We start from the raw sequence: 13,221 nt of genomic DNA, 5'->3' as shown, positions 1-13,221 counted from the left end.
TGTTTTCTTTCTTTGGGGTGGATGTGGAAAACAGCTGCACAAGTTAGAGTACATTGCTTTTGGATAAAATGTCAGATATCCTTTAGAGAAAAGGATCCAGATTTATTACAAGACATACTTTTTACTGATGTAGTAAGGGTTATTTTAAACAAACGCTTGTAATGGGGTAGCGCAGAACATGTTGCTACATGAATTGCAAAGATCGAATATATTTTTGACTGATTTCCTGAGGAAGCCAGGCTTTTAAAACCATGCAGTGTGTGGCTGCACCTTGCACCCATCGTACATCCCAGCAACCTTAACACATCACATGCCATTTTTAAAAGGGTTGAGAATTCAGAATTTAAATTTGTCCTAAACATTTTGTGAAAATAGCTGGATGGAGGTAGGGGACAGGCTGCATATTGTTACTCTCCTGGTCAACTAAGGAACAGGCTGCAGTCTGAGCCCAACTCTTACTGGACATTAACACTACATATGGGGAGGGAAGAGAAAACACCATTAACACCCAAAACTTCAGAAAGAGATTGCATCCGATTAGGTGGTAGAAAATCCAAAAATGAACAGCAAAGTTGGGGAAAATTTGGCATGATTCTACTGCTCATGAAAGAATTCTTTTCTGTGTAGATTGTTCATTTATTGTGAAATTGTGCAAAAATAAAAGTGTTCTTGTAGAGTTCTAAATTTGTCTATTCTTTGATGTGTTTCCAAAGCCAGTGTAAATTCAGGATCCTAAATCTTCCTTTGATGCAAGAAAAAAGATGTGTTTTAGTATTAAAATGAAATCACGGTAAATCACAAGATTGAGATATTAATAACGGTTTTGAATGAATGAAAGAACAAAGTATTTTTGTTATGAATGAAGTATGTAGTTTTTCACTAAAACAGCTTCAACATCAGAAGACTTGGAAGTAGGCCAACTTAGTGTCATATATCGAAAAAGAAAAAACGTGTGGGAATAACAGCATCGTGAAAAGTCCATAGTAATGAAGTTAATTGAAAAGAAATTGGTGGGTATAAAGCAACTAGTAGTGAAAGTTATTAGGAACATAAACTATTAATGTGTTTTGGAGGAATTTGTGGCAGAAGTGGCTTAGAGAGAACTGCTTGAGATGTAGACCCTCAGAGGTCTTTGCAGAAGCTCAGTCTCCGAGGAGAGGTTTATCCCTTAGATTAGCCCTAGTGCTGTCCCTGCCAAGACTATCGTGAGTAAGCATAGATGAGTAATGAAGTAGCGATTAAAAGCCCTCTGGGTAGGTAACTGAACTGGACCAACTGGGCTGTACTGGGGGATGGGAGCAGCAGAGCTGTGTTGGTTCTAATCCAGGACCCTGGCTGGTACCCTGGCGAACTGCCGATGGGTAAAAGCGTTTCACACAAAGAGCCTGGGTGTGTATTATATATGCTGAATGGCTTTCTGAGCTGGAGGTGGAGTCTTGGTATTTTACTGTCCTGCATATATTGTTCTTCCAGGAGTTTATGAATGCCGAAAAGTTTAAAATGGTTCAAGGAAGTGACTGGACGGTGGTGTCCTGTGGCAAGGACATGCTTGTCTCTACAATGTTTAGTTAAGCTGTGTGTCTGTTCTTGCCCTCTAAACATGTCAATGGATATTTTAATTTTATTTCACCTAGTTCTAGTGTTGGAAGAAATAATAGCTAGCCAAGAGAAAATGAATAAAACGTAATTGGTTCTCATTTTACAGACTGATGTTATATACAGCTTCTGTATCCTTTTCTCTTGGCATACGAGTCCTAGGCCATTTAATCTTTCCTCATGTGAAAGCCATTGCACACCTAAAAAAACCCCAGACCTGCACACAGTCTTCAAGATACAGGTGTTTGCTGGATCTCTACAGTGGCATAATCGTTTTAGGGCTTCTTTCTTGCCTTCCTAATGATTGCTAACTCTTCACTTGCTTTTATGGTGGGCTGGCGTTTATACAGAACAGCTCTTTACACTCCCAAGATCTTGTGTCTGAGTGCTCGTACGTAGTTCAAGGGTAATTGTTCTCTGTATAAAATCAGAATGGTGTTTTCTTCTTGCACAACATTTAAATGCATCTGTATTGGATATCCTCTTCCATACTGCTGCTGAAACACTCCCTGCAGCAGGGTCTGCCTGCAGTAGTTCTGAATAACCCTCTGTCATCAACAGACTCTTGTATTTCTGCTCACTCCCTTTACAGGAGTATTTATTAATGTGTTGGATGGTTTGGGCTACAAAACTGATCCCCTTGGAACTTCACAGCGACTTCCCTCCATGCACAAAAATTAATGATTCTCCCCCCACCCACCTGTTTTATAAGCAAGTCTTTATAAATGTACTTTCTTCCAAATCTCGTGTTAAGATCTTGCTAAATGTCTTCTGGGAATCGGAATAGGTTTATATCAAAAAGATACTTTCTGTCATCTCCATGCTCTTTGATTTCTTTAAAAAAACTCTAGAAGATAAGAGTTTGATTAAAAAAAAGTATGGCTTCTCATTATAGATGCTAAATGGACTCTTCCCTGAGGTGTTTATTCATGTTTGTTTGTTTTTATTATTAATCCAACTAATGTGCTCAGCGCAGATGTCAGACTGCTCTGGATTTCCTCTGGATTAATTTTAAAATATTATGTCATGCTTACTGCTTTCACGTTTCCTGATACCCAGGCAGTTTTAAACTGAGGTTACCCTCTACAGTTAAAATTCAGTAATTTAATACTTGAGTTAATTTACTTTACACTTTTTGTTCTGTAACTCCTGGAGATGTGATAGGGATGTGGAAGGTCTGGTGATCTCATTGCTTGTAACTGGTTGCGGTTGATGATGGCCGTGTCAACTCTAACTGCGAGCTGTCTCCTTCCAGCAAGCTGAACCATAAGCATGTGCTTTCCAAAGCCTGAAACTCCTGATGAGTTGGAACAACTACTCATGCTGTGCGTTAGTTTCCTTCAGGTTCTTATGCTAGTCCCTGTGTATCTTGTAATTTTTTTAATTGTCTGGAACCCACCTTATAGACTTAATAGAAGATTTTTTTTTTTTTTTTTGTAGTTGAAATATTGATCTGAGTGTTGATTCATGTAAAGTGTTTTTAACCAAAAATAAAAATGGCAGTCAATCTTAAATCTTGCTTACATTTTGTGATAGAATAACTTTTATTTGCAAACCTTCCTAAGGAGAAGAAAATTCTCAGGCTTGGAGAAACACCACCCACTCCTCAACCAAAACGCCCCAAAGCATAGTGATGCCTTGCAGTCACAGCTAGTGCACAGTTCTTACTCTGTGTTTCTCAAACTTGGGTTGCAGCAAACCAGAGCGAACCTCTAGCTGAGCTGAGACTTGGCTGGGCTTAAACGTTCCCCTCCCCGCCCCGCAGCTAGACAGAGGAGATCAGAAGGGTGTTAAGGAAACTGTGAATCCGGTGTTTGCTAGATGTACAGTGTACTATTTCCTAATAGAAATTAACTTAAAATTTATAAATATTTACAAATATAGAAATACCTTTTTGTGGTCTGTATTCATCACAGTTTTCTTACTTGACGCAAGATATTACCCAGTGCAAGATAATAGTGATGGGTCACACAGGCCTTGCGCACGCTTATGCAGTTCTGCCAGAGATTACGTGTGGTTTATCTGATCTTTGAGTAACTACCCGAATTCTGTGCATATACGAGCTTGTCTGCATATTCCAACTCATTTTGGAGCTTTAGGTATTTTTCTTCTTTCTGCTCAACATCAAAAAGTTCCCTAACGAAAGGATTGGAGGTGATAGCAAAGAATTTCTGAATATTCAGAGAAGAAATCTAATGTGACCTTTAGAGAAATGGAAACGATGGTGAATTTGAGCATCCAGTCAAGAACAATAAAATTGAAGTTCCAGTCCTTATAAGGACAAAAAAGATGGCACAAATCACTGAGCTTCTTTTCTACTGCACTAGAATAGGATTTAAACCTTTTGAGAAGCTTACTGAAATTTTTTGACCCTATTTTTTGTGTCCCTGCATGTCATTACAAGATGATTTCCTAGAATGCTTTAAAAATAAATAAAATTATGGTAATGCTATTCTCTTCTAATTTATCTAAGCTATTCCTATTGTATTTTAATTTGTTAATGCGCAAGTATAAATGCTGCTTTTCCCTGCTGCTTCTTTATTAAGTGAGGATTAGTGTTTGAGGAATGTTTTAAACAAAACAGAAGCTTGCCTGTGTGGTGTATACTTAAAATGCCCTGTCTTAATTTTGCTCTATTATAAATAATAGCTATTTTAGTCTTCTCTTTTTCCTAAAGTTTTGTTCTTAATAATTAAAAAAAAATTATTTGAAATCACTTAACCCAGGATTTTCCAGGGCGTTGTAGCCTCAGTGAGTGGAGATCTGAAAGAGAATTCCTTGCCATGCAAGAACAAATGCACATTTCGTTCTCAGAGCTTATTTTTCGAAGCTGCGTGAGAGACGATTAGGAACCGCAGCAGGTCGTGGTGTTGGGGATCCAGCGTTGGCTGTAACCTGGCTGGCCAGGTCCTGTCTTCTCAGCTGCTGTCATGAGGAAGACATGATTTAGATATATATAGAAGTTATTATCTCTATTTCTGTCAGTGTCACTGCAGGTTATTTTTCTTTCAGCTTATCTGCTATGTTTTTATGCCATCCTTACGAAGAGTTTTTTGTTTAAAGTCTTTTAATAAGCCCTCAGAAAGGCTGATGGTAACAAAATGTTCCCACCCCATCGCTGTAAAAATCCAGTGCTCTGTAAGAGCTGGGCTCACATTGGCTTTTTTTGAGGGTTTTGTTGAGCCCATTTGTTATTCTGTATTACTAATGGGACAGTTACCACTCGGTGCTACCCCTGACGTAGTAAGTAAAGCCTAGAGCAATGCTGAAAGATTAGAATTGCTTTTTCCTGTACCGCAATTCAGAATCAGACTTTAATATACTGATCACTCAATTAAAAAGGACTTATTTCAGTTTTTCCTACCATAGCTATTTTATTCTACACTGTGAAAGTCACAGGATAAGAAAGCACAAAGGTTTTCATTGTGTAGTTTAACTCATGTATATCTCGTTCAGTGCTGAGCATCGTGTGAAAAGACTGTAAATGTGCATTGTTGCTCCTTAATTGATCATTATTATCTAATAAAAATATAGAAAAGAAAGCAATGGGATATAGATGAAAATGTTTTGATTTTGTCAAAAGTTAAATTGTAGCAACTGAAATAATAATGATATGTTGAGGTAGTCTTCCTGATTAATAGCTCTAAAATAGTAAAAAAGAGGAGATATTCCTCATCTCTCCACTTTGTTGCTTTTGTAATGGAGATGCAGCTTGACAGAGCTTTTCTGCAAGAATGAAAATCAATCCAGAAGCACATGCATGTAGGTGTGTATGGGTTTAAATTTCTTCAGTAATCTCCAGAGTTTTCACCATAGTTCTTTTTCCTGGACACGCACCCATTCTTGATTTTGGGCCTTTTAATTTTCTGAATGGTTATGTTGCTCAAAATTTCTATTTAAATGTGTTAAGCTAAATAAAATCATTGAAACACCAGTCTTGGAATGAATTCTGTTTTGTTTGGGAAGACTAGTGCCATCATTCTGGCGATGTTCCTTTTCATTGTTTTGTATGCTTCCAGTGTGTTAAATAGTTCAAAAAAAGTAAAATGTCAGTGGTGTTGCTTTGCTGTGTGACACAACATTTGTGTGCTGTGTGACACATCCAATTATATGGCTGTGAAACTGTTTGACATATATATGCCTATTTTATACGTCTAAGCCAGAGTTTGTTCCAGACATTGGGAGGAACATGTTGCATCAAACTGGCAGTTGCCCCATAAAAGATGGAATCTGAATTAATTCAATTTTATCTTTTTCACTTTAAGGAAAACTGAATCCAGGATTTTTAGTGTTCATCATTGATAGGTCTTCAAACATCTGAGAAACATCTCTGGCTGCAGGGGTTTTTTTATTCTTTGGATATAAGATACTGGTCTGAATTCTCTTACCGTGAAAATGGTAGTTAACGTGCTCTTATGCGTAACTGCTTCTGCACTGCCGTGTATCGCAGAATGGCCCGACAGCGTGCTGGTGTTGGTGCTGCTGGCAGTGGTTGCGGCCATTGGATTTAACTGTGGGTGGTTTGTACAGTTGCAGTCCTGGGGACTTGCTGAGATTCTTGTGTGTAATGAAGAGGTGGCAGTCAGGAACCCGGGAATGCAGAGACCAGAGTGGTGTATCAATCCCTGGAGCACCCTACCCTGAATTGAGTAAGTTCTTTTGTCTGCTGTAGAAGTAATCTGTTTCTGAAGTTACTGTGCTGCTTCATTAGAATGGAGCAGAAGGAAGTAGTGTGGATTTGCTTCCTTCCAGGGCCAGCTTCACACAGGACCATTGCCATGCCTTTGAGTAAGTGTTTGATCCCAAAATCTTAACCTTTTACAGTCAGTTTGATAAAACTGAGTACAGAAGTTCTGCAACAATTTTCCGTCATTTCAGAACCTGCTCTTAGGTCTCCCCTGCCCCTTTTTCTCCCTGGTGTTCTGCTCCCTCCGTCCTCACAGACCATGCTAGCTAAACTGGCTCGTGGAGCAACAACGACGATTTTGGGCAGTGACCTTGATCCTTTGAGCAGTAGCAAAGTGGTTTCTGTGCTGGGCTGGAGGCTCCGGTACACACACAGCCAAGAGAGGTAGTGTGAAACCTGCACGTCTTGGGCCCTCGAAACTGCTGATTTCATTACTCTTGTTTGTTAGTAACTTATTTCTTTGTAAGGCTTTTTATATTTCTGTTTTTCAAATTTGGGCATTGTTCCAAAAAAACCTCTCTTGGAATAATTAGATTGCTTTGATTCCTTTTAATTAAATCATGTTAAGTAGGCTGTCTGTGTGCATGGCAAAGTCTCGGGTTTAATGTATTTTCTGCATTTGGAAACTGGGGTTCAAATCTGATCCAAGTCACAGTGCAGCAGCTGCACGACATCCTCTGATGTCCCGTTTACATAGAGATTCACCTTGAACAGTAGAGTTGCTTTGAAGAATAAAGCAGAAAAGATTATAAATCATTATAAGGAAGAATTAGGCTACGTTAGGAAAAAATGTTTAGAAGTATAAGGGAAATGCAACACACGCTGCCTTACAAGGCTTTTGGGCACCTGCCATAGGAAGGCTTTAACACAGGTTAGGAGACCAATTGTCAGGAAGGACGCGGATGTAATTGATTGTGCATCAGGATAACTGGGATGGGACAAGATTACTTCATGAAATCCAACCCAACCTTCCTTTCTGAGGTTATACAGGACTAAGCAATGAGATGGCAGGGTGCGGAATAGGAAACCTTTCAGTTCATTGTATTGTACGTATCCTGCGTATCAACTGACAGTTCTGTAGTGAACCTCAAAAACTCAAATGCTACAACTATATTGATTCTATTTTATTTATTTTACCTGTAGCAGTAACTCTGAAACTGTGTTTTTCTTGTTTTGTGTGCGCTATTTTGCATGTGGGATTCTTTGTCACCCAACAGCTGTTTTAAAAAAAAATATCATCAAAATAAAGGTTTTATACTTTATTATAGATTCTGGGTAGGATCATGTATGTGGCTTCTTCTGTAAGGAGGTGTAAAAGACAGTTTCAGTATAAAATATTGAATGTTGGAGTAATTTCTGCTGTTGATAAACTGGGGACACATCTTCAGATGATAAATGGAGCAGCAGTGCCAGTGAGTCTCTCAAGAAGAGCAGAGCTGTCTTACCAGACCCATTCCTGTTTTGGGGAATCTTTTACCTGGCAGTGTGTCCAACGGTAAGGGTGATTTTGATCCCTTTGAGGAGAGACGGGAATGAGAGGAGGGCAGATATGAACAGAAACAGAGCTGTGATTTCATGGAGAGCTTCCTTAGTCCTTACACAGTGAATCTCAAGCCATTCCACACTGTTTGCCAGCGTAATTTTATCCCCTAGCCACTTCTCTCTCAAGTTGTTTCTTGCTGGTGCCCTGTGACCCCACTCCAAAGAGTCTGGTAGAACTTAATCTGCAAAATGCTGTCTAAGGGGCTTAAATCCTGGTTAACCAAGTTATGTCTGAGAATTTCTAACTTCTCAGTGTGAGCCTCTGCCCTTGTGCAGATGATGCCTTTTCTCCACTCAGATGAGCATAGTTGTACCCTCTTTACCTTCCTTATAGCTGTACACACTAGCGGCATCTAAGATCGTTGATGTCTCTTTGTAGCAGCTGGGGAAATCATTGGAATAGTGACGTTCTTCAACCCAGACTTGCCAAAAGCATCAAACCTCAGCAGTATGAAGTTACTAGGGAAAGCAAATTGGGGATCACGTGCCAATATGAGTTGTAAAAAATGAAGTATGAATTTATTTTTATGGAAGTTATGCCCATTAGGTTTAGTGAGGTATCTTAGGGAGAAAAGATTAGTGACTTTAGGCTTTTGTTATGCTGAATGGAAAGAGGGCAATATTATAACTTGTAAATAGCAAAGGTTATGAATGCCAACAGATACATTTTTCATATTGTTCATATCTGCTGTGCTAGGTGTTGCTATTTTCGCATTGAATCACAGGCACGGTGTGGTCTAAGTGTTGTGGAGTCTTTCTGGAACCAAGACTGAGGTCGTAGGCTGCAGGAAAATGAAAGATCAAGACTTGAATTTTATAACTTTGATGGGAAAATAGGTTTATCCTTGTATTTTTTTGAGGGGGGAAAAAAAAATTAATCTCCCTGATGAAAATGCTCCAGCATGCATCTGTCACCCTGCTGGGCTGATGAGTGCCAACGATGATGGAAACCTGGCCTGGCTTCCAAAACTCTTTCTCCCCGTTGCCCATTAACGGGTAAGCAACATCAGCAACTTAAATCACTTATTCTCAAATTGTCACCTTTAGCACTCCTCATTTCTTCCTTTTTATAGGACCTCATCCCGAGGCGAGTTTCCTGAACTCAGCATCTGGCAGGGTTGAGCACACCAGAGTTTGGAAGGCGGATAATGAGATGGGTTCTGGTTTCTCAAATGACAGCAAAAGCACTTTGTCACAAAATCGCTGAGCTTCTGCAGCCCCTGCCCTTTGGAGCATAGCTTGGTGATATCCTGGGAAAGGGGCCTCTAACTTGGACTTTTCCTCATTGTTTGATTTATGTTTTGGCCCCATTCAAAGTCAAAGAAAAAACCTGTAATTAGGTGAAGTTTCCAAAGCCGAGCCATTAATTTAAGCACAAAATCCACAGAACTGTGGGAATTACTTTATGCAGCCAATACATAGTGACATTTCCCAGTGGGATAGTAGTTGATGAACACAGTGAATTGGTTTTTCCCCTCCAGACAGACTCATCTTGGAGAGGTTACTGCTATCACCTGGTAATCAGTAAACATGTGGGTGTTTTATTTATCCTTTGAAAGAACTAAACCCCTCATGAAACAAATGGGACAACGCTCGTGCTTTATTGCTGCTGCTTTTTGTGTTTTGTGTTTGAGCCCTGGTGTCTCCAGTGCAGCCCTTTTAGCGAGGCTGGGTTAGGAGCTGACTGGCTATTCAGTTGTAACTCTGCTTTATTTGCCCACTGACAGTTTTCCCCTGGTGTTTTCCCAGACCTGCTAATTACACTGGTAGTGTCAGCCATGTGCTGCTGGCTCATTTGGACCTCGCTCACTCGAACTGATGAAAATGGCACGGAGCTGGTGTAGATCCTAATGACAGTTTTCAAACCAGATATAGCCAGAATGCGGCTCTCGTCTTGAATAAGGAAATGACGGTTTTGATAGCTCACATCTTTAGAGAGTCCCTGTTTTCTCTCTTAAAGATGATTGCTTTGATTTTATCGTGATAGGAAATTTGGAAATAATTTGGAAAGCAGTTCTGAGAGAGTGTGCGTCAATAGGCGATCAGCATAACTGCTTTAGAGCAAAACCATCTCACTTTAAATTTCAGCATTAAGCATGGTTAATGTTAACGTCCACAGCAAAAACATCTAGCTAATGCACTTGGTATTTAGTCCCAAACTGTTTTCTTTTCCTGTTTTGGGTGCCAGCACTCCTTTCTATTGAAACTCCTCCTATTTCCTGCAACTTTGTCAATACGGTGTTTTGTTAATCCCGAAGTTTGTGGCATACTGAAAATGGAAATGTTTTAAAAATTAACACAACTGTGTTTTTAAACAAGTATACAGGAAAAAGGTTGGAGAAACCAGTGAGTGTTTCATAAAAGTGTGGTAATACTACATAAACAAGCAAAACTTTTAATTTTGCCTGCATGAGTAGAATAATGAGGATAGTCTGGATCAGGCCACCACAAAGTTATTGCTTTTGACAGGAGCTCTTCAGTGAGACACTGAGGTGATCAGAAAATCAAATTCACACCAGAAAGCCAGCTGACATCACCGTCAGCAATTTCACGCTTGTCCATCACAGCTCTCCGGTCGGGCTTTTTGACAGCTCTAATGCTACGATTGCAACATCAGCTGGGAGCAACAGATACAGCTGGGCATCATCTGCAGAGGAATCGAAGTCTAGATTGTCTTGTCTGATAATTGTGTCAGGAAGCAAAGACTCCTTGCCAAACACTAGAAAATATCTGCCATCAACACATAATAGAAGGCAGGGAAGGCCAGCATGGTCTTCAGACGCAGTAACAATCTGGAACTGGTCAATAGCTCATAAAAACAAACAGAAAACAAAACATGAAGCCTTGTTGTGTGTCTGTGTGATTTCCACAAAAGTTGCTGAGATTAAGCCCAACAGACCTTTTGAGGATTTAGGTTAGGATCTCTGTTACCTTTTGCACTAACTCCTTGAAGGCATCTGTTTGGAAGTGGAAGGGAAGGAATGCAGCGCAACATCACCAGGGAAGACAAATGAATAATGACAGAAGGAAATATAGGAGGGTTACAAAAGGAAACTATTCATCAAAAGGGTAGTGATGCTAAAATGCAAAATTTTCATATGAGAACTAAAATGATGTTTAAAAAATGCTTCTTCATACTGTGAAAGGAAAGGTAAAATTGTTGAACCAGTGAATCCTCCTGGACCACAGCTCATCTGGGTGTCAGCCGTGTTAAATGTGACGGGGCGCTGTAGAGCTGGTTGTCGGTAACATGCTTTCTGGTACTGGGTAGGAGTGGCAGCCCATGGGTTAGCCAGGTTTTTGTGCTGTTTCTGTATGGTCTTCTCAAAGACCTTCAATTTCTGTAGTTCTGTTCTGGAAGGAGACCTTATTTGTCTTTAACAGTTATTAACAATAGCACCCTGTCCCACAGAGCATCACATAAAACAGTAAGCTCCTCCTCTCCCCCCCCAAACTAACGCCCCACACCCCAATCAGATGAACAAGCCCTCAACGTTTCTTGTAATTACTGTACTTATTCTCCTGGTATTTTTTGCATACCAATGAAAAAAGTCTTGAAGATATTTTTTAGGAAAAAAAGAAAAAGACACCACCTGGTCTAGTTTGTTACTCAGATATGTGTTTCTTGTCGTATGTGCATGAATGATGTGTAATAAACTCACGCCTGAAAGTCCTGAGCTGACAGGTAGGACTAAGACTGTCTGCTTATTTACAGGCTCCCTCCTCTCCTTTTCATTCTTCTCAGCCTTGTGTTTCTCAATGCACAAATGATATGTTTACAGTTTGGATCTTTAGATCTACAGGCTTTAGTTTTAGAGTATGAATTCACCTCCATTAATTGCGAGCTGTATTTAATATTTATGCTAAAAGGACGTGAGGAGTGTTCCAATGAGCATGTTCTCCTTTGAAAAAAAGGAGCTGAAAAATTACCAACCGCTCTGGTTATAGTGTCTTGTAAAGATGCCAGCAGACAGAACGTGATTTAAGGTGCACATTTTTGCAAATCAGCCCCTTCATAACAACACTGAAAGGAGAGAAAAAGAGGTACGGGGGGGTCCGTGTTAAGGTTAATATAGTCTCTTATCCTTACTTAGTGCAGAAGTTCCCAAAAAGGATGAGTGTGTCAGATCACTGGTTCTTTCTTAATTTGTTTCTCCTCTTGCTTGCTTTTCTTCATTGTTGTAATCATGGAAATGATGCCATTCATTGTATCCATCTTGCCTGTTGGCTTGAGATGCTGAATATTAATTGAGCAGCGTGATATCTGTTTTTCAAGCTTCATAGATAAGCAAAACATTTTTATATTAAAGTGCTTCATCCTCTTTTACTATGATATTTTAAGACTTTCTTTTCTTTGCCTGTCATAGAAGAAAACCTAAAAAGCCCAAACTTCTGAGACCTTGATTTGGTGTTTAAACAGGCTTTCAATAGCAGATTTTTGTAGAGATATGTATATAGTTGTCCTGCTCTTAAACTTGACTCTGTCTTTCAATACATTGGCTTTAATTTTTTTAAGCCTTTGTGATTCTGGATTCTCAGTCTCTTTCTGCAGGTCTGGAGAAGAGAGGAAGAAACAGGCTTTTATCTTTCAAAGGGCAGTTGAAAGACTTTTTGTTATTATTTGGCTTTGCTTCAAAAAAATGCACTTTTGAGTATGACAAACTAGCTACTACATAGGCATCTTGAACTGAGCCAAGTAAAAATGTTTTTGAAGTACTGGGGGTTTTTAACAGGGGTTTTTTCCCTCAAACATAGAAATGTGCTCTGATTTACGTGCTTGTAGAGCTGTTTAGCTAGGAACGATAATGTAGTGTCTGCAGCCAAAGTTGTGATGATACCGAATATAAAATTTTTCCAAAAGCAGGGGTCGGTTGCCAAGGGCTCTCAATCAGTTTTCCCTCCTCTTACCCAGCTGTATGAATATCAAATTCCTGGGACCTTTGTGCACTTTTATCTTGAGAATGTTGCTGTCTTAAAGCATAAGCTGTTTGAGGTGAGGTTATGAAATATTGTTATATTTGTAACCCTTCTTTAGGGAGGGGGGTGCAATAGAGTTTAGTGTAACCTGGTGCCTGATCTTAACAGCTAATAGTTAATAAGTTAATTAAAAGTATGTTAGTGTTATGCTAGATTGCTTTGATTTTTTTTCCCCTGTTTTTATCTATCACTGGATGTTGAATAAAAATGTCATGTACTTGCTGATTGCACATTTATTCATTTTTCTGTAATTCTGTAGGTTTCTGTAGTCTCTTATAGTATCTGCAAGTAACTAGTCTACTTTTAAAACTGCTGTGCATTTAGTCAGCAGTCTTCTGTGTGCCTCTTACATGTGAAGAGCAGACAAGAACTATTGAGCCATAGTTACGTTTATGACTTGGTGGAACCAGCAGTGGTGA

At 39.4% G+C, this 13,221-nt stretch overlaps 1 protein-coding gene across 2 annotated transcripts in view; it reads left to right on the top strand.

Moving 5' to 3' along the window:
* Positions 1 to 13,221, top strand: part of RPTOR (regulatory associated protein of MTOR, complex 1) — a 162,328-nt gene that overhangs the window by 31,743 nt on the left and 117,364 nt on the right. The gene's annotated exons all lie outside the window — the stretch shown is intronic.

This window comes from Pygoscelis adeliae, unplaced genomic scaffold, assembly GCF_000699105.1.
Source record: "Pygoscelis adeliae isolate BGI_AS28 unplaced genomic scaffold, ASM69910v1 Scaffold445, whole genome shotgun sequence".
Lineage (NCBI taxonomy): Eukaryota > Metazoa > Chordata > Aves > Sphenisciformes > Spheniscidae > Pygoscelis > Pygoscelis adeliae.
Note: the sequence above shows the minus strand (reverse complement) of the source record. Positions and strands in the feature narration are given on the sequence as shown.